Below are 18,753 nucleotides of genomic sequence, written 5' to 3'. Positions count from 1 at the left end.
AAAACTTTTTAAATGCAAAAAAAAAATTATTATTTTATCCTTTCTGGAATTAAGTATTGATGAGCCCTGTGTTCTCTTTTGGACTTATAGCAGGATGCTATATTTGAGTTTGGATGTAAGACTGGTTTTTGTTTTTAATTAAATATTTTATTTCTTTAATATTTAATGTTGAGATTAGTGAACTCTAATTGAAATTATTCTCCTAAAGGAATAAGTCATCCCCTCAATTAACTAGACATTAATCTCCTTGTCCTTTATACTTTTCCCTATTAATTTTTACCTTTAGGGTAGAGAAGCAGCAAAACATAGATTATTAATTCAGTTCCTTGAACAAAGAGAAACTATATATTTTTTAATTAAAAAAATGTATCATAGAGTCATTCAGACTACAACGTGGGTTTGGAAAGAGATTGCAATTTCTTAAACGTTAGGTAATCAATATTTAAAAACAAAACAGGACTATTATAATACTGATCAAAACACATAAAGAATTTTTAAATTTTAATGAATTGAATTTGAATGTTTCATTATTTATAGACAAACTAGGGGCCCGGTGCACGAAATTCGTGCACTGGGTGTGGCGGGGGGGGGGGGGGGAGTGTCCCTCAGCCCAGCCTGTCCCCACTCACATACTGGGAGCCCTCAGGCGTTGACCCCCATCACCCTCCAATCGCAGGATCGGCCCCTTGCCCAGGCCTGACGTCTCTGTCAGAGGTGTTAGGCTTGGACAGAGGACCCTCATTTCTCCCCATCACTGGCTCTGCCCCTTTCCCAGGCCTGATGCCTCGGCCAGAGGCGTAGACCCCCATCACCCTCCGATCGCCTGATCGGCCCCTTGCCCAGGCCTGACGCCTCCGCCAGAGGTGTCAGGCTTGGACAGGGGACCCCCATCTCCCCCCGATCACTGGCTCTGACCCCCGCCCAGGCCTGAGGCCTCTGGCCCAGGAATCATGCCTGGGCAGGGGACCCCCATCTCCCTCTGATCGCTTGCTCCACCCCCGGCCCAAGCCTGACGCCTCTGACCCAGGCTTCAGGCCTGGGCAAGGGGACCATCATATCCCCCCAATCCCCGGCTCCGTCCCCCACCCAGGCCTGATGCCTCTGGCCCAGGCATCAGGCCTGGGCAGGGGACCCCCAGCTCCCTGCGGTTGCAGGCTCCGCCCCTGCTCAGGCCTAACGCCTCTGGCCTAGGCATCCGGCCCAGGCAGCGGGGACCCGCAGCTGCAGCGGCCCCACGATTGTGGGCTCTGCTTTAGGCCCAGGCAAGGGACCCCTAGCTCCCGGGACTGCCAGCTTCGACCGTGCCCAGCTCCCATCGCTGGCTCCATCCCTACTTCCTGCTATCACTGGCCAGGGCAGAAAAGGCACCTGATTCTCCGATCATGGCTAGGGGGCGCCCCAGCTCTTAGCTCCCCCCTGGGTTTCCGATCACTGTCAGTGGCAGGGGGCTTCTTCCTGCTTTCCCTTTCGCCTCCCTGCATTGTGCCTACATATGCAAATTAACCGCCATCTTGTTGGCAGTTAACTGCCAATCTTAGTTGGCAGTTAACTGCCAATCTTAGTTGGCAGTTAACTGCCAATCTTAGTTGGCAGTTAACTGCCAATCTTAGTTGGCAGTTAATTTGCATATAGCCCTGATTAGCCAATGAAAAGGGTAGCTTCGTACGCCAATTACCATTTTTCTCTTTTATTAGTGTAGATAAGTATCTATGTTTAGTTAAGCTTTTGAGAGTAAAGAATGTATGTTTTAAACAAAGGAACCGATCTCCATGCACTGTAGTTTTACAACATGCTTCTCAGGGTTATTAATAAGGAATTTTATTATCATTGTATGAATTTGTTTTTAAATGTCATCAAAGAAATTTTTCATGTCAGCAGACAGGAAACAAATGCGTTTAGCATCCAGAATCACAGTATTTAGAAATCCCACCTCCTAGGAGCAGGGTTGCTGCATTATAAAGACCCACTCTTTACAATGTCTCTCAGAACAGCAGTTCTCAACTGCTCTAGCCCAGCCCCAAAGCCTGTGCCCTTAACCTCTGTGCTGCACCATCTCCAGAAGTTTACAGGCAAGGTCAGGACACAAGACCAATCGACATGGAACAATGATGCACCTTCTGGCTTTATTTCCTTTCTGGTCCGTAGGACCCAATGGACCTCATTCTGCTTGACCTTCTGCCAAGCCCCCATGTTAACCCCCAGCTCTGGGCCTCTCCCTCTGCCTGCTTTTGCTCTGGCTTCCTGCTGCTAAGAAGAGTCAGAGGAAGTCAAGAAACGGAAGTAGTATGGGACACTGCAAATCCCCACTCAGCCCAACTAATCCGCCTGCTACTAGCCTGCTCCCATCCCCCACCCCAGACCTTCACCACCCTATTGTCTGTGTCCATGGGCTATGTATATATTCATACAAGTTTATTGGTTGATCTCTTCCCACCCACCCACCCTCCCCACCTTCCCTCTGAGATTCCACAGTCTGTTACATGCTTCTATGTCCCTGGATCTATTTTGTTCATCAGTTTATTTTGTTCATTACATTCCACATATGAGTGAGATCATGTGATACTTGCCTTTCTATGACTGGTTTTATGCTTAGTATAATATTCTCCAGGTCCTTCCATGCTGTCTCAAAGGGTAAGAGATCCTTCTTTTTTACTGCTGCATAGTATTCCATGGTGTAATTGTAACACAATTTTTTATTCACTCATCTACTGATGGGCACTTGGGCTGTTTCCAGATCTTAGCTATTATAAATTGCACTGCTATGAACATAGGGGTGCATACATTCTTAGACCCAGTTCAAATACTACCTCCTCCATGGCGTCTTAAGGCTTTCCATAGTTTTCTTAAAAATTCCTAAATGCCTGTTCTTTGTCAGAGTTGGCTTTATTTGGCTGTTGTTGGTATAAATCTCTTAACTCTACTGTAAGACTGCATGACCCTGCGTGGCTAGGAGCCACCTGCTTTACTTGTTTTTATATTCTTCATGGCATTAAGCATAGTACCTTATGCATAATAAGAGGATGCTATGGTGTTCTTTTTTAAATAATTACTATTAACAATATACAACATTAAAGAAAGTACTATGAGGAAGAAAGCACATACGAATTAACTTACCTAACATTTTTTTCTGTGATTAAATCTTTTCAGGTAACAACTCTTCTGAGAATCTATTGAAAACTATCAACTTATATGGAGCTTATATGGAACAAACCCCATGGAGCCATTCCTGAACTCCAGCTTAAGAACCACTGTTTTTGATAGTTTGTTGTTTTATTATTATTACTAGAGGCCCAGTGCATGAAATTCATGCATGGGGGAGAGGGGCCCTCAGCCCGGCCTGCACCCTCTCCAATCCGGGACCCCTCGGGGGATGTCTGACTGCTGGCAGTCGGATATCCCTCTCGCAATCCAGGACTGCTGGCTCCTAACTGCTCACCTGTCTGCCTGCTTGATCACCCCTAACCACTCTGCCTGCCTACCTGATGCCCCTAACTGCTCTCCCCTGCCAGCCTGATCACCCCTAACTGCCTCTGCTTCAGCCCCTGCCACTGTGGCTTTGTCCGGACGGATGTCCAGAAGGACATCTTGAAGACATCCGGTCTATCCGGCCTAATTAGCATATTACCCTTTTTAAAAATATATATATTTTATTTATTTTTACAGAGTGGAAGGGAGAGGGATAGAGAGTTAGAAACATTGATGAGAGAGAAACATCGGTCAGCTGCCTCCTGCACATCTCTTACTGGGGATGTGCCCGCAACCAAGGTATATGCCCTTGACCGGAATCGAACCAGGGACCTTTCAGTCCGCAGGCCGACACTCTCTCCACTGAGCCAAACCGGTTAGGGCAGCATATTACCCTTTTATTGGTATAGATGAAGATGGTCAGTTGTGGCTCATGGTTCCTCCCAACTCTTGGGTTCTAGCAGAGGAGAAGACCCTTCTTTGAGAGTAATGTCTGTCTCCTACTACCACACTGACTTAACACAGAAACAGGAAGTAAGCCAACCTAAATATAGATTTTTCAATAGTCACATATGTGCTATGTGATCACCAATAACAGTTTCTGATGACACTGTGGTCAATCAGCTCTAAAAATAGCTGACAGACCAAAGAAGCAAAGCTAGAACTTCTAAGGACCATCTTTCAAACCTATGTTCTTATGTTTGCATGTTAGATCTTCTGATTACATTGTAAATCTTCATGCTGCTATAATATTTCCTCTATTTTACATAGCACTAGTTATGCTGTCTGTACTTAAAAATAATAAATAACAATTAAGGAGATTAAAGTGAAAATTTTTATAATTTTTACTATTTACATAACCAGACACTTAATGCAAGTGGAGGTCTGCTGTGGAAGGTTTTCAGATGTGTTGACAAGGATTACTAGTGATATTTAAATATTATTGGGATATTAATTTTATGTTCATATGTGAAATGCAATTTAGAAGGGGTGTGGGATATAATTATTAGGTTTTCTGAAGATAATTGTTTAGACAAGAACAAATATTTCACTATCTGTTAATATGATTACACATTCATTTATGTGGTCTATTTTAGGATATTGCTGTCCCAATTTGTTTTGACTGAGGTATATAGTTAAGAAATTTTTCAGCCCTAGCCAGCTTGGCTCAGTGGATAGAGCATCGGCCTATGGACTGAAGGGTCATGGGTTTGATTCCAGTCAAGGGCATATGCCTGGGTTGCGGGCTTGATCCCCAGTAGGGGGTGTGCAGGAGGCAGCTGATCAATGATTCTCTCTCATCATTGATGTTTCTATCTCTCTCTCCCTCTCCCTTCCTCTCTGAAATCAATAAAAATATATTTTTTTTAAAAAGAGATTTTTCAAATATCTGTATATAACTCAGAAGTCAGAAATTTATTGTCCCTTCAATGTATGATGTTTTTCTTTCCATATTGTTTTATTAATTAATATCTTTCATATGTATAAGATTTTACAATTTGAAAAATACTTTCATATACATTGACTATCTCATTTGATCTTTACCCTTTGAACTAGGGTAAATTAGATATTATTAAGCTTATTTTAGATTAAGAAACCAAGATACAAGGTGCTTTGGACTGAATCATGCCCCCCATCCTCAAATTCATATATCCTCAATCCTACATAATAAAAGGGTAATATGCAAATCGACAGATCAGTGGAATGACCAGTTGCTATGATGCTCACTGACCACCAGGGAGCAGATGCTCAATGCAGGAGAAGCACTGCTCAGCCACAAGCCAGGCTGTGGAGTGCAGCAGCAGTGGCAGGAACCTCTCCACCTCCGCAGCAGCACTAAAACTGTCCGACTGCAGCTTAGGCCCACTCCCTGCTTGGACATCCCCTGAGGGCTTCCGGACCGCTGAAGGTCACAGGCCTGGCTGAGGGGACTCCCCCACCCCATCCCCAGTGCATGAATGTCATGTACCAGGCCTCTAGTCTAATTTAATAAAAGAGAAACATGCAAATTGACCTCACCTCCGCTACACCCCAAGCCACGCCCACCAGCCAATCAGGGCGACTATATGCAAATTAACCAACCAAGATGGCGGCCAGCAGCCACAGAACTGGAGCAAGCAGGAGGCTTGGTTGCCCCAGTGATGGAGGAAGCCAAGCTCCCCACCCTGCCCTGGCCGGCTGTGGCTTCTGCTGAAGGCAACAAAGTTTCATTATAGAAGATAAATAAATCCCAGATACCTGCTTCCAGCCAGCCTCCACTGGGAGCTTGGGTGGCTCGGGGCCATGACCAGCCTGCAAACAGCCATCAGCCCCTCGCCCAGGTTGGCCAGGCACCCCAGCAAGACCCCCCACCCTGAAGGGGGTGTGGCCAGCCTGAAAATGGCCCTCAACCCCTCACCCAGGCTGGCCAGGCACCCCAGTGGGGATCCCTACACTGAAGGGGGTGTGGCCAGCCTTCAAACAGCTATCAGCCACTCACCCACACTGTCCAGGCACCCCAGCAGGACCCCCATCCTGAAGGGGGTGTGACCTGCCTGCAAACACCCATCAGCCCCTCACCCAGGCTGGTCAGGCACCCCAACAGGACCCCCACCCTGATCCGGGACACCCTTCAGGGCAAACCAGCCAGCCCCCACTCATGCACCAAGCCTCTATCCTATATAATAAAAGGGTAATATGCAAATTGAGCCTAACAGCAGAACGACTGGGAATGACTGGTCACTATGACACACACTGACCACCAGGGGGCAGATGCTCAATGCAGGAGCTGCCCCCTGGTGGTCAGTGAGCTCCCACAGGGGGAGCTCTGCTCAGCCACAAGCCAGGCTGACAGCTGCCAGTACAGTGGTGGTGGCGGGAGCCTCTCCTGCCTCCTCAGAGTGCTAAGGATGTCCGACTGCAGCTTAGGCCTGCTCCCCGCTGGCAAGTGGACATCCCCCGAGGGCTGCTGGGCTGCTAGAGGGATATCTGACTGCCAGCTTAGGCCCAATCCCCCGGAGAGCAGGCCTAAGCCAACAGGTGGTCATCCCCCGCGGGGTCCCAGACTGTGAGAGGGCACAGGCCAGGCTGAGGGACCCTCCTGCCCCGAGTGCACAAATTTTTGTGCACTGGGCCTCTAGTATGACTATATTTGAAGATAGGGCTTTTAGGAGTCAATTATGGTTACATGTGGCCAGAAAGGTGGAATCCTGATCTGATAGGATTAGTGGCCTTATAAGAAGAGGAAGAGAGAGAGAGACCTTTCTCTCTCTGCCACATGAGCACAGGAAAGCAAAGAGAGAGGTCTCACCAGAACCCAATCATGCTGGCAGCCTGGTCTCAGATGACCCACCTTCTGAACTATAAAAAAAAAATCCTTTTTTGTTGTTTAAGCCACCCAATCTATGGTATGTTGTGGCAGCCTGAGAAGACTAATACACAGGGGAATTTGCCCCCAAATCTCATACTTAGTGACACTGAACGCAGAACATGGATCCCTCTCTTGTTTCGGGACTGTTCCCAACAAATCATATCAGCTCAGAAGAAATCATCTGACACATTGAAAGTGATTTATTTTTGCTCAAATTGTTGCTTGCATAAAGGGCAAGAAGGAAATCTGTTCTTGCATAAAAAATGAAGAAATCAAACTTTTGGAAAAAGAAAATAATATTTAACTTGAAATCCCCTGGCCTTTGAACGATGTTAACCTTCCATTGTGGTTTTCCTTCATCTTCATTGTGGTTGGGGAAGGGAGGTGATCAAGTGAAGCTTTCTGTGCGTTCTGTGCTGAGACCCCACCTGAACCCAGTCTGCCTTCTGCCCGAAACACCAGCAGATAATATAAACGAGCTGGGGAATTATAGGTGAGCGCCTCTGTCTAATACAGAGGATAAGAGACAAGTCAAATAAGAGAAGGCATATGGATTCAGCAGAGGAATTTTATGACACTCAGGCCTATTTTATATTTATGAGAAATGGTGGAAAGAGCTATCTGAAATACGTTCGGACATAGACTCTGAGGTTGTAAAAGCTATTCTCTTATTTATTTAATGGCCATGTTTTTGTTTCTGGGGAAGCAGAGACTGTAAACAAAACATACAGAGAAGGAAGAAAAATAGGGAGAGAGAAAACGAGAAGGGGATAAAGTCTCTAAATCTTTAGAAACAAAGAATGCAGCCTAGCAGAAATAGAGTGGGTTTACTAGTATGTGGACTTGGTTGCACTATTCTAGTCATGTTCATTAATACATTTTGTCTTGTCATTGATAACTTTATTTTAACAAACATTTTGGTTGATTCATAATCACAGTTAATTCCATTCTACTATATTACCTGCAATGTACTAAAAAAAAAAAAAAGTGTATAGTAAGGTGTTTAATAAATTATAAGAGAGCCAAGGAGCATTATGGTCAAATCTGTCCACAGGACTGGTATGGTAACCAGTGAACTACTTCCGATTTGCAGACATGAATAACTGAACCTACATAACGTTTTACAATGTTTTCATCTTCAGATGGGCAGGAGCCCTTCAAAGTACCCAGTGCCAACCTTCCTGTCTTACATTTGTCCCTCTTAATTTGTATTCAGGCACTGAAGACAAAATGTTCTAATTTTCCCTTCATTCTCAAATGCACTTCCCATGGCAGGTGGGCCTGGAAGAATCAGGGAACTCCATGGCTTCCACGCCGTGGGGACACAGGACTCAGGTCACATCCCTCTTTACCAAGTTCCAGGTCTGTTTTCAGGTCTCTGCACCTGCAAGAAACCCTCACCATCCATCACCAATCTCCGCTCCGCTCTTGGAGCTGTCCTTCCTTTTGATTCTTGTCTTGCAAGCGTCAGTTTCTCTTGATTTTTGTCTTATCTGCTCCTCAGTCCTCCAGGTTAGGGAGCCTTCACTGACTCTCCTGACTTATCATCAATTTCACAATGCCACAGAGCGCAGTTCAACACTCTCCCACCTTTTTTTTTTTTTTCAAAGCTGTTCTCTTGCCAGGAGCTTCAGATGTCTACTTTGAGAATTAAAGGCTGAGCCCTGAATCACATCCTTCCTTCCGAATTTTTCTAGTGAGGGGGTACCTGTGGCTTGTCTAGCTAATCACCGAAACAAGGTTGGAAGGGATTGTAAAAATGGCACTGGAGGACGCAGTAATTAATACTTAATATATTATTTTTATATGTTATATACATATATTTGTTTATTCTCAAATATGCATATTTTGAGCATAAAATTATCTCATCCTCTCCTTACCTAGGATCCTCCTCCACACACACACATACACACAGCACCCAAGATGCTACCAAAAAGATATTCTAAGCATACTTTGTCCTTGTCAAGAAGGGGGAAAAAAGAACTGATGTTTATTGAATGTTGCTCTATGTGCCCGGCTCTTTATTAGTTGCCTTTATAAAAATTACCTTTTTTACTTTTGCTAAGGAATAAAAATAACTTGTTTGAACATTGTCTCTAAATGCACTCTTGCTAATTTTCCCTGTTCCATCTCTGCCTCATAAAGAAATTCTAACACCAGAATGCCCTGTACAAGGATCTTCATTGCTCACCCTCCATGCTCTCACTCCACTGCCCTTATTCAAGTTTAACACTGGCATTCAGAGCAGACACAAGTTATTCCAAGAAGGCCCTATCTAATCCCCTGACCAAATGATCTAAAAGAGACACATCCAACATCAGGCTAGAGCTGACCCTGAAGTCAGTTTGGATTCAGGTTAGATTCTGAAGCTACTCCAGAGCCAAATTATCATGAACACAAACCTTCCTTACAAAGCTAATGCAATTGTTAAGAGTGTCCTCTGACCCATGTGGTTTTCATTTATTCAAAAAATATTTAGGCACTCTATTATATGTGCTAGAATACAAAAGTCATCACATATGCAATATCTACCTTTTGGGGTTCTTATTTTTTTATTTGACCCTAGGTTTGTTTTTTCACATAAAACTGTAACCAAGCAAATAATTTTTTATCTAAACAATGTCTCCAACAAACAGGTACAGCAAAAACATTTTTCCCATTACCCTTCCACTGGATCAACTAGTTTTCTGATTAAAAGTAAAGTTGGATGAATTGCCCGTGATTTCGATGTGGTGTGAAAAAATTCCTTGACTCTCTCTCTCATTCTTCATCACCTCTAGAAAGACCCACAGCAGACACCAGGGATAACACAGTCAGAGGGTCTGTCCCACTCTGTTCAGCACAGGTTGAAGGGGCACCCTTTGCTGGAGGAGATTTCATAAGACATTACAGTTTCTCATTTAGGTAACCCCCAATTAATTTCTCTCCATAAGTTAATAAATAAATAAGCACTAGCACTAATGCAAATAAAGGACAGGGCTGATGTTTGTAAATGCCGCTGATGGCATTTTAATTTGAGGTTTGCAATTACAGACACTTCCTTTTATTTAAAACAAATGTCAGTCAACAGAGTTGTTGCTCTTCTTTGAGCATCTTGTGGATTCCATTAATCATGTTTAATGATTTGTGCCTTTCTTAATAGTGCAAGAAAAATAATTTAGAAACCCGTACCATAATTAAAATACTCTCTTGAGTATTCATGCTGAGCAGCTCTGAAAAATGACTTCTTACTTCCTAACCACATTGTTACCAGTGGGGAGAGGGCTCATCCCTACCTGTGGCTTGTGGGAGTGGGATTCTTGTGATATCCCCCCAAGAAAGAATTTTCTGAGACTCACATGGGAGGATGAAATATTGTACAAACTTGCACCTGAGTTTCTAAGGTCCCATTTTCCTCCATCCCTCAAAGAAGAAGCCCCATTTTGCCTTTAGCAGGGCTAGTATTAGAGCTAGTGTCCAGGTTAAGGCATAGTCCAATTCAGCATCAGGCTAGCTTAGTATGTGTTTCTCATTGCAATTCTTCCATCCGTTTCATGTGGGGTGTGCAGGGCTGCATGGCTGTGCAGGAAATAGGGGCGAATGCAAGAAGCCAAGAAAGCCAAGGCAGTCATGGGCCAAGAGCTCCAAGAGCCAAGAGCCATAAGAGTTTTGCTTTGTTTGGGAAAGCTGTCTAAATGTCATGCCTATAATGTCTGGCCTTCCCTTTGCTTCTTTCCTATCTATAATAATAAAAGCGTAATATGCTAATTAGACCAGACAGCCGAGTGACCTTCCGGACAAAGCCAGGGCTGTGAGGGCCGAGGTAGCCACTGCGGCTGGGAGCACCAAGCCCCTTGCATGAATTTCATGTAGTGGGCCTCTAGTTATTAATAACTAGCTAATTACAATGGTGGCAATATTAATTAACTCCTGTTACATCTTCCCTCTTGTTGTACTCTAAAAAGCATGTGTAAGAGTTTATTATCATCACCATCACTTTCCATGTGCTTTGTGACTATGAAATAATGAGACTGACTTTCCATTTTGTCACTTAAAATCACATTTTTCGAATTGTTTTTTTAAATATTTTTATTGATCTCAGAGAGGAAGGGAGAGAGGTAGAAACATCAATGATGAGAGAGAACCACCGATTGTCTGCCTCCTGCACACCCTACACTGGGGATCAAGCCTGCAACCCGGGGGCATGTGCCTGACCAGAAATTGGTCAGGCTCAACCACTGAGCCATGCTGGCTGGGCTCCAAATTTTTTTCATTGAATTAATAATGAACATAAAACAGCATAGAACAGAGAAGTAGGGAAATGTAGAGTATAAAACCTGAATTGGTCAAACTGGTAGGTTGCAGCCTGGTGTGCTAAGATCACAGAGATTTAAAAACAAAAGACCCATGTTTAATTCCTGGTTCAGTGTCTCATTCACTGCTAGTCACTTTGGGGTAATTCAAAATGGAAAGGACCTGAGAAAGCAGAAATTGGGACTGGAAATAGGAAGAATGATTACAAGTCTGGGGAAAAACTTAGGTCCCCAAATTCCCAGCTCCAGTTAACATAGTCAAAGATTCCCCCTTCCCAACTCCAGCAAACTCCCAAACTCTCAGGAGAATTTGAATGAGAGAGGCTCTGGGCCAGAGTGCCAGACAGGGTTGAAGGTGAGAGTGAGCACCGAGATTTAAGAGGAAGATTTATCCCCACTCTGCTCTCAGAATGCTGCCATGCGGGCTTGTTCCCTGTGGGGAAGAGATGGGAGGAAGCTCTACCGATACTGACATTACAGACCTCCCAGTGAAATAGCCAGGTCTCTGTGACCTGACTTAGGTTTTAGAGAATCAACAAGCCACTTTGTGATAGGTAGGCAATAGGGAAACCAGTTACAAAGTATTTCAATAAACCACGCAAGAGATCATGGTGAAATGGGCCAGGGTGCTATCAATGTATATAGCTAGGCCTCGTTAGATTTTTCATATTTTTGGAAGGATGTGATGATGGATTTGATATGGAATACCAGAGAAATCAAGGAGTCAAGGGTGCTCCAAGGTTTGGGGCCTGAGCAGTAGGTCAGCTGGAAATTACAGAGCATTTAGAAGCATGCACAGGGAGGGTGAAAAGGTGGGCCATAATTAAGGACTTTGTACCGCATGCTAGAAACTCGAACTTTAGCTTATGGGGAGTAGGCAGGGAGTTAAGTAACAAGCTTTGTATTTTCTAAAAACAACTCTTGAGTCATATGCAGGATGGAGTAAGATAGAGTGAGATTAGAAGAAGAACATTTATTTAGAACAATGCTGTAGTAGTCCAGGTGAAACAAAAAGAGAGCCAGGACAGAGTGAGTGGCAAGTTGATCTTAGTGTTTGCTTGCCTACAGGTGAGGTTACTATAAACTCTGAAGAAAGGACATAAACAAACTTAAGAACTATTTTCACCAAGTAATGACGTGTGAACTCCAGTGCAATCTGATTTATCACCTGATCAATGCATCTCTTGTCTAGACAGTTCTAAAGATACACCGATGAATTCACACTCATCCAACTCATCCAACACATCTCCAGGAAGTGTTAAAGGAGTGCCTACCACTAGTTAGGTCAAGGTCAGACTACAGCTTAAAGAAAAATAAAGTAGTTGGGCCTGGGAATCCAAATAACAGAGTGCTAGTCCTTGTGGTATCTCTGGCTAAATTATTTCTCTGTTTTTGACACTGGTGTGCTCATCTCAAAGTGAGAAAATTTGATTAGATGATCCCTCCTTAACAAGCACCTGAATTATCCAACACCCAACTGTGCAGAATAAAAGAATTCATTGAGATATTTATTGGTTGTCATTCATATGCATTATTTTCACACCCAGGTTTCTATTCAGTGAGCATTTTTAGGCAAAGGGTATATATCAAGATTGAGCACACTTTGATTTGAAATGTTTGTGTAAGGGTGATAAAGTGGTAAATTGCTTTCATGTTGCAACTCAGTCAGAGATATTTTTTCTCTTGCCTTTGTTGAACAAGGAAAACAGGAACTAATCATGCAGATAACCCATCTCATTGTGTCAGTAATCTTTTTTTTTTAATCATTTTTTACTTTTCAATTACAGTTGACATACAATATTATATTAGCTTCAGGTGACTATCCCAGTGATTGGACATGATGTAACTTTGAATATTTTTTGCCACTCCCTTCTGGCCTGCAAAGTTTCTATTGAGAAATCAGCTGACAGTCTATGGGAGCTCCCTTGTAGGTAACTAACTTCTTTTCTCTTGTTGCTTTTAAGATTCTCTCTTTGTCTTTAACCTTTGGCATTTTAATTATGATGTGTCTTGGTGTTGGCCTTCTTGGATTCATCTTGTTTGGGACTCTGCACTTCCTGGATTTGTATGTTTGTTTCCTTCACTGGATTAGGGAAGTTTTCCATCATTATTTTTTCAAATAGGTTTTCAACTTCTTGCTCTCTCTCTTCTCTTTCTGACACCCCCATGATGCAAATGTTGGTACATTTAAAGTTGTCCCAGAGGCTCCTTACACTGTCTTCATTTTTTTAGTACTTTTTTCCTTTTCTGATTGGGTACTTTTTTTTCCTTATAGTCCAAATTACTGATTTGATTCTTGGTTTCATCTATTCTGCTATCGATTTTCTATAAATTTTCCTTCATTTCAGTTACTGTATTCTTCATTTCTGAGTGGTCTTTTTTATGGTTTTCATGTCATTTTTTTAATGCTTACTATCTCTTTCTTGAAGTTTTCACTGTTTATTGAGCATCCTTGCAACCAGTATTTTGAATTCTGTATCTGATAGATTGCTTGCCTCTGTTTTATTTATTCTTTTTCTGGAGTTTTGTTCTTTTCTTTCATTTGGGATATGATTCTTTGTCTCCCCATTTTGACGCCCTCCCTGTGTTTATTCCTATGTGTTAGATAGAGCTGGTATATCTTCTGAGCTTGGTAGAATGGCCTAATGTAATAGGTATTCTGTAGAGTCCCGTGACACAGCCTCTCCAATCACCCAAACTAGGCACTCCAGATATGCACCCACAGCCCTGTGTGGGCTGTGTACACCCTCCTCTTGTAGTCAAGCCTTGACAGGAGGGTTATATCCCCAGTCTGATCAGTTGTAAGAATTGGCTATGACCCCTGACCAGCGTGGAGGATCAGCTGTGCAGCGGCCCACCCCACAGAGCAGGACTTAACTTCAGCAGGGCTCTGATGCCCTGAGTCCACCCTTTGAGTGTGTAGCTTGTGGAGGTGGTTGGATGGTGCTCAACATGGTCTAAAGCTGTCCACTGGATGTGCTAGCTCTGGGGCTTCCCAGGAAGTGCAGGCCAAGGTCAGCCACCTGTGTTCTACATGGGTCACCTGGTATAAGCTTCAAAGTGGTCTGCAGGTGGTTGCTACTTGTCCTCGTCTTGAAGGTGCTCAAAGAATGCCATGCTATAAACCAAGGCTGATGCTGCTAGTGCCAAGCTTGGGGTCACTTAGGAAGAGGTCTGAGGCATGCTGAGGCCAGATGCTTCTTCTTTTAGAGATTGTAGGAAAGTCTGAAGCATGAGCCAAGACAAGGCATTTGTAAGAAAAAGCCACTGGAAATGTGCTGGAAGCCGATCCACCCTTGCTGCTTGACGCAGTCGCTGCAGGGATGTTTCAAGGGGCCTGGCGTATATGGCATACTGTTCTTAATATGTTTGCTCCCACTCTTAACGCTATGTGTTTTAAACAGGACCACCTCTCTGAGAAAGGTTGTTTCCCCAGGTGAGGATTTTTATCAGTAAAACCCCTTAACTAAGTCCCAGGCGGGTAGTTAATCACTTTAACTATGAACAATCACGCTTAAACTACATAATCTTTACTTAGAATAACCTCCTTCAGTTACTTCCTTGTAGCTTAGTGGAACAATAGAGTAACCTTTGAATGGAGATGGGAAGCCCCCTGGCCTTTTGTATAGAATGGATAGGATTGGGACCAAATAGTATAAATACAGATGTTAGATGACAATAAAGAGAAGAACCTGGCTATGATGATCACCTGAATGCTGCCTCCCTGTCTTTCATTCTCCGCCAACTCCGTCCACACCTTGGGGAACCCCTGGACCCGCTGGGGCTGGACCCCAACAGAAACGGTTTAGGTGGACCTGCAAATTGGGTGGGGTGAGGCCTCAAGGAATCACCAGGGTGGGCGAAGAGTGTTAATCAGGTTGATGGAAACTCAGATATGTCACCCACTACTGGCTCTGTGTGTGTGTGTTGGGGAGGGCGGGAGGGGGGGGGGGTGGTGGCGAGTATCTCAGAAAAGGAACAATGGCTTCTGCCCCCACTTTTGTCTGGCTGAAAGCTACACCCTCCAGCTCTTGCCCTGATGCCAAACAATTCAATTCCTCCCCATATGTCCCTGGTTCCTTTCAAGTTGCTGCTCCAGTGCTGGAACTCAGAGCAAATGAGTCTAAGTCCATGCATGGTTCCTTTAAGAGGCATAGCCTGGGACTCCAGAAGCCCTCCATCTCACTCAGCCAAAATCCCTGCTGTTTTTTTACAGCCAGAAGTTATGGGGCTTTCTCTTCCTAGCACTGGAACTCTGGGCTGGGGAGCCTGGTGTGGGGCTGAGACCCCTTGCTCCTAGGGGAAACCTCTGGATCTGACATGTGGCCCTTGAGGTGGGTGTGAGACCAGCCAGTTCTGCATCTCTGCCCCACCTACCAGTGGCTTCTTTAAATCCCCAGTTGTAGGACTTTCATTCGGCTAGATTTAGGTCATTCTGAACAATGGTTGTATTGTAGTTTACTTGTAATTTTTATGTGGTTGTGGGAGGATTTGAGTACTATACTTACCTATGCCACCATTTTGACCAGAAGTCAACAGTAGTCTTGTATTAGCAGGTAAAGTCAATGATGAGTATTTTTAAGCAACAAGAATTCTTGGTGTGTTTATAGTTTATGTGTACTGACTGGCAAATATACCTCATCTTTCCTACTGAAGTCTAAGCAAAAGAGACCCTTTAATTTTTTAAATTTTATTTTAGGTTGTTTTTTAACAAGCAAAATAGAGACAGACTCATAGAGAGCAGGCTGACAGCTCGGGGGGAGGTGGTGTTTGGGGACTTGAGGGAGTGAAGGGCTTGAGCAAAAAATTAAAGAAAAAGATGAAAAAACTCATGTACACAGACAACAGTGTGGTGGTTGCCAGGGGCAGGGTGGAATGTGAATGAGAGTATAAAAGGGATGAATGGGGTGGTGAATACACAATTCAATGTACAGATGTGTTGTGGAATTGTGCACCTGAAACCTATATAATTTTAACAGGTAGTCACACCAATAAATTCAATAAGAAGGTAAAAATACGATGAGGACTCCAAATAAAAATCTACAGTGTGAAAAATCATAGCTTAATGCATTTGGGCCAACAGAAAATACAATATAGTTATGAAAGAATGTTACAAACTGCACAGGCCCAGCTGCCAGGCCTAGCTGCCTGTTTTATCTCAACTCCCTAGGCTTCCCCCACTAGAGATAGGAACAAAAGGGAGTGACACCCTCTCAAGGCTACTCCTCCAGGAGATAGCCCCAACAAAGGGCAGGCTGAGTAAACAAGGCTTCAATCAACCTTGAGATAAACAGGTTGTGAAAACACCAGGCAGGAATGCCCTATCCCTATCAAGACACAAACAGACCCTTTGGAACTTCTTTGTTCTCTTCTTACCCTCCTGCATGCAACCCCTCCCTGATGTGTGATTTTTGCATATAAATAGCTGCAAGACCCCTTGCTGGGCGCCCAACTCCTCTGCTCCTGCATGAGTACGAGTTGAGCCCCAGCACGCTGGAATAAAGCCTCTTGCAGTTTGCATCAAGTGACGTCTCCTGCGGATGATTGGGGTCGCCGTCAATCTATGGGACAGAGTGAGGGTCCCTCTTGGGGGGTCTCACAGTTATTGATTTGGAGTACTTTTTAGGAGAAAATTCTTTAATTCCTCTAAATCTAGAACTTGGCTAGCATGATAATTTTCATTTATGCTAATAGCATAAGACTTATGTAGATGTATTTCCTTACTTGAACAATTGTTGTTATTGTGAAATGAATTGCTGTATTGCTAACAATTAAAAAATAGAATTCACTTTTTTTTTTTAATATATTTTATTGATTTTTTACAGAGAGGAAGGGAGAGAGATAGAGAGTTAGAAACATCGATGAGAGAGAAACATCAATCAGCTGCCTCCTGCACATCTCCTACTGGGGATGCGCCTGCAACCCAGGTACATGCCCTTGACCGGAATCGAACCTGGGACCTTTCAGTCCACAGACCGACGCTCTTTCCACTGAGCCAAACCGGTTTCGGCAGAATTCACTTTTTAAATTTTTAGGTTCAGCCCTAACCGGTTTGGCTCAGTGAATAGAGCATTAGCCCACAGACTAAAGAAGAGTGCGGGTTCAATTCTGGTCAAGGGCATGTGCCTTGGTTGCGGGCTCAATTCCCAATAGGGGGTGTGCAGGAGGTAGCTGATCGATGTTTCTCTCTCATCAATATTTCTAACTCTCTATCCCTCTCCCTTCTTCTCTGTAAAAAAATATTTTTTAAAAAAAGTTTTAGATTCACAGCAAAATTGAGTGGAAGCTACAAAAGTTTCCCATATGTCCTGCTTCCACAAACACAGCCTTCTCCACGATCAACATTCCTCACCAATGTACTACAGTGGTTACAAATAATAAACCTACACTGACACATTATTTTCAACCAAAGTCCCTTATAATAGGGTTCACTCTTGGTGTTGTACATTCTGTAGGTTTCGATAAATGTATAATACATGTATTCACCATTTTAGTATTATACAGAATAGTTTCCCTGCCAAAAAGTCCTCTGTGTTTCTAGTTTCTCACCATAAAGTATTATGTTAGTTCTAGTTTTTGTCTATATGTTCTTTAGCAAGCTCAGAAGTTGCTCTCTATTCTTAGTTTTCTCAGAGTTCTCATAAATAGGTGCTGGATTTTTTTTAAGTGCTTTTTCTACATCTATTGATATAATCATGTGATTTTTCTTCTTTGACCTGTTGATGCTATGGATTACATTAATTGATTTTTAAATACTGAACCAGCCTTCCATACCTAGAATAAATAAATGGTTATAGTGTACAATTATTTTTATACATTGTTGAATTTAATTTGCTAACATTTTGTTGAGGACGTTCATATCTCTGCTTATAAGAGATATTAGTCTGTAGTTTTCTTGTAATGTCTTTGTCTGATTTTGGTATTAGGTAATCATAGCTTCATAGAATGAAACTAAGAAGCATTCCTTCTCTTATCTATTGGAAGAGATGTTAGAGAATTGGTATAGTTTCTTCTTTAAATATTTGGTGAAGTTCACTAGTGAACCCATCTGGGCCTGTTGCTTTCTGTTTGGGAAAATAATTAATTGTTGAATTAATCTCTTTAATATGTACAGGCTGCCTTACTCCATTCAGGCTGCTATGACAAAAATACCACAGACTGGGTGCTTATAAACAACAGAAATTTATTTCTCCCATTTGGAAGTCTGGGAAGTGCCAATATGTGATAAGGACTGACTTTCTGGTTCACAGAGAGTCATCTTCTCACTGTGTCCTCATATGTCAAGAGAGCATTCTGGGGACCCTAATAAGGACACCAATCCCATTCATAAGGGCTTTTCCCTCTAGATCTAATCTCCTCCCCAAAGCCAACCTCCTAATACCATTATATTTGGGATTAGAATTTCACCATATGAATTTCAGCACAAACGTTAAGTCTCTAGCATGGGCCTATTCAGATAGGGTATTGCTTCTTGTATGATTTTGGCAAATTGTGTCTTTCAAGAAATTGATCTTTTTCTTCTACATTATCAAATTTGTGAACAGATGGTGCTCATAATATTTCTTTATTATTCTTTTATTGCCCAGGGGATCTGTACTGATGTTTCTTTTTTAATATCTGATACTATTGATTTGCATCTTCTCTCTT

The sequence above is a fragment of the Myotis nattereri genome, assembly GCF_964212035.1.
Source record: "Myotis nattereri genome assembly, chromosome: 9".
NCBI classification, from domain to species: domain Eukaryota; kingdom Metazoa; phylum Chordata; class Mammalia; order Chiroptera; family Vespertilionidae; genus Myotis; species Myotis nattereri.
The sequence above is the reverse complement of the archived record's forward strand: the minus strand, read 5'-3'. Positions refer to the sequence as shown.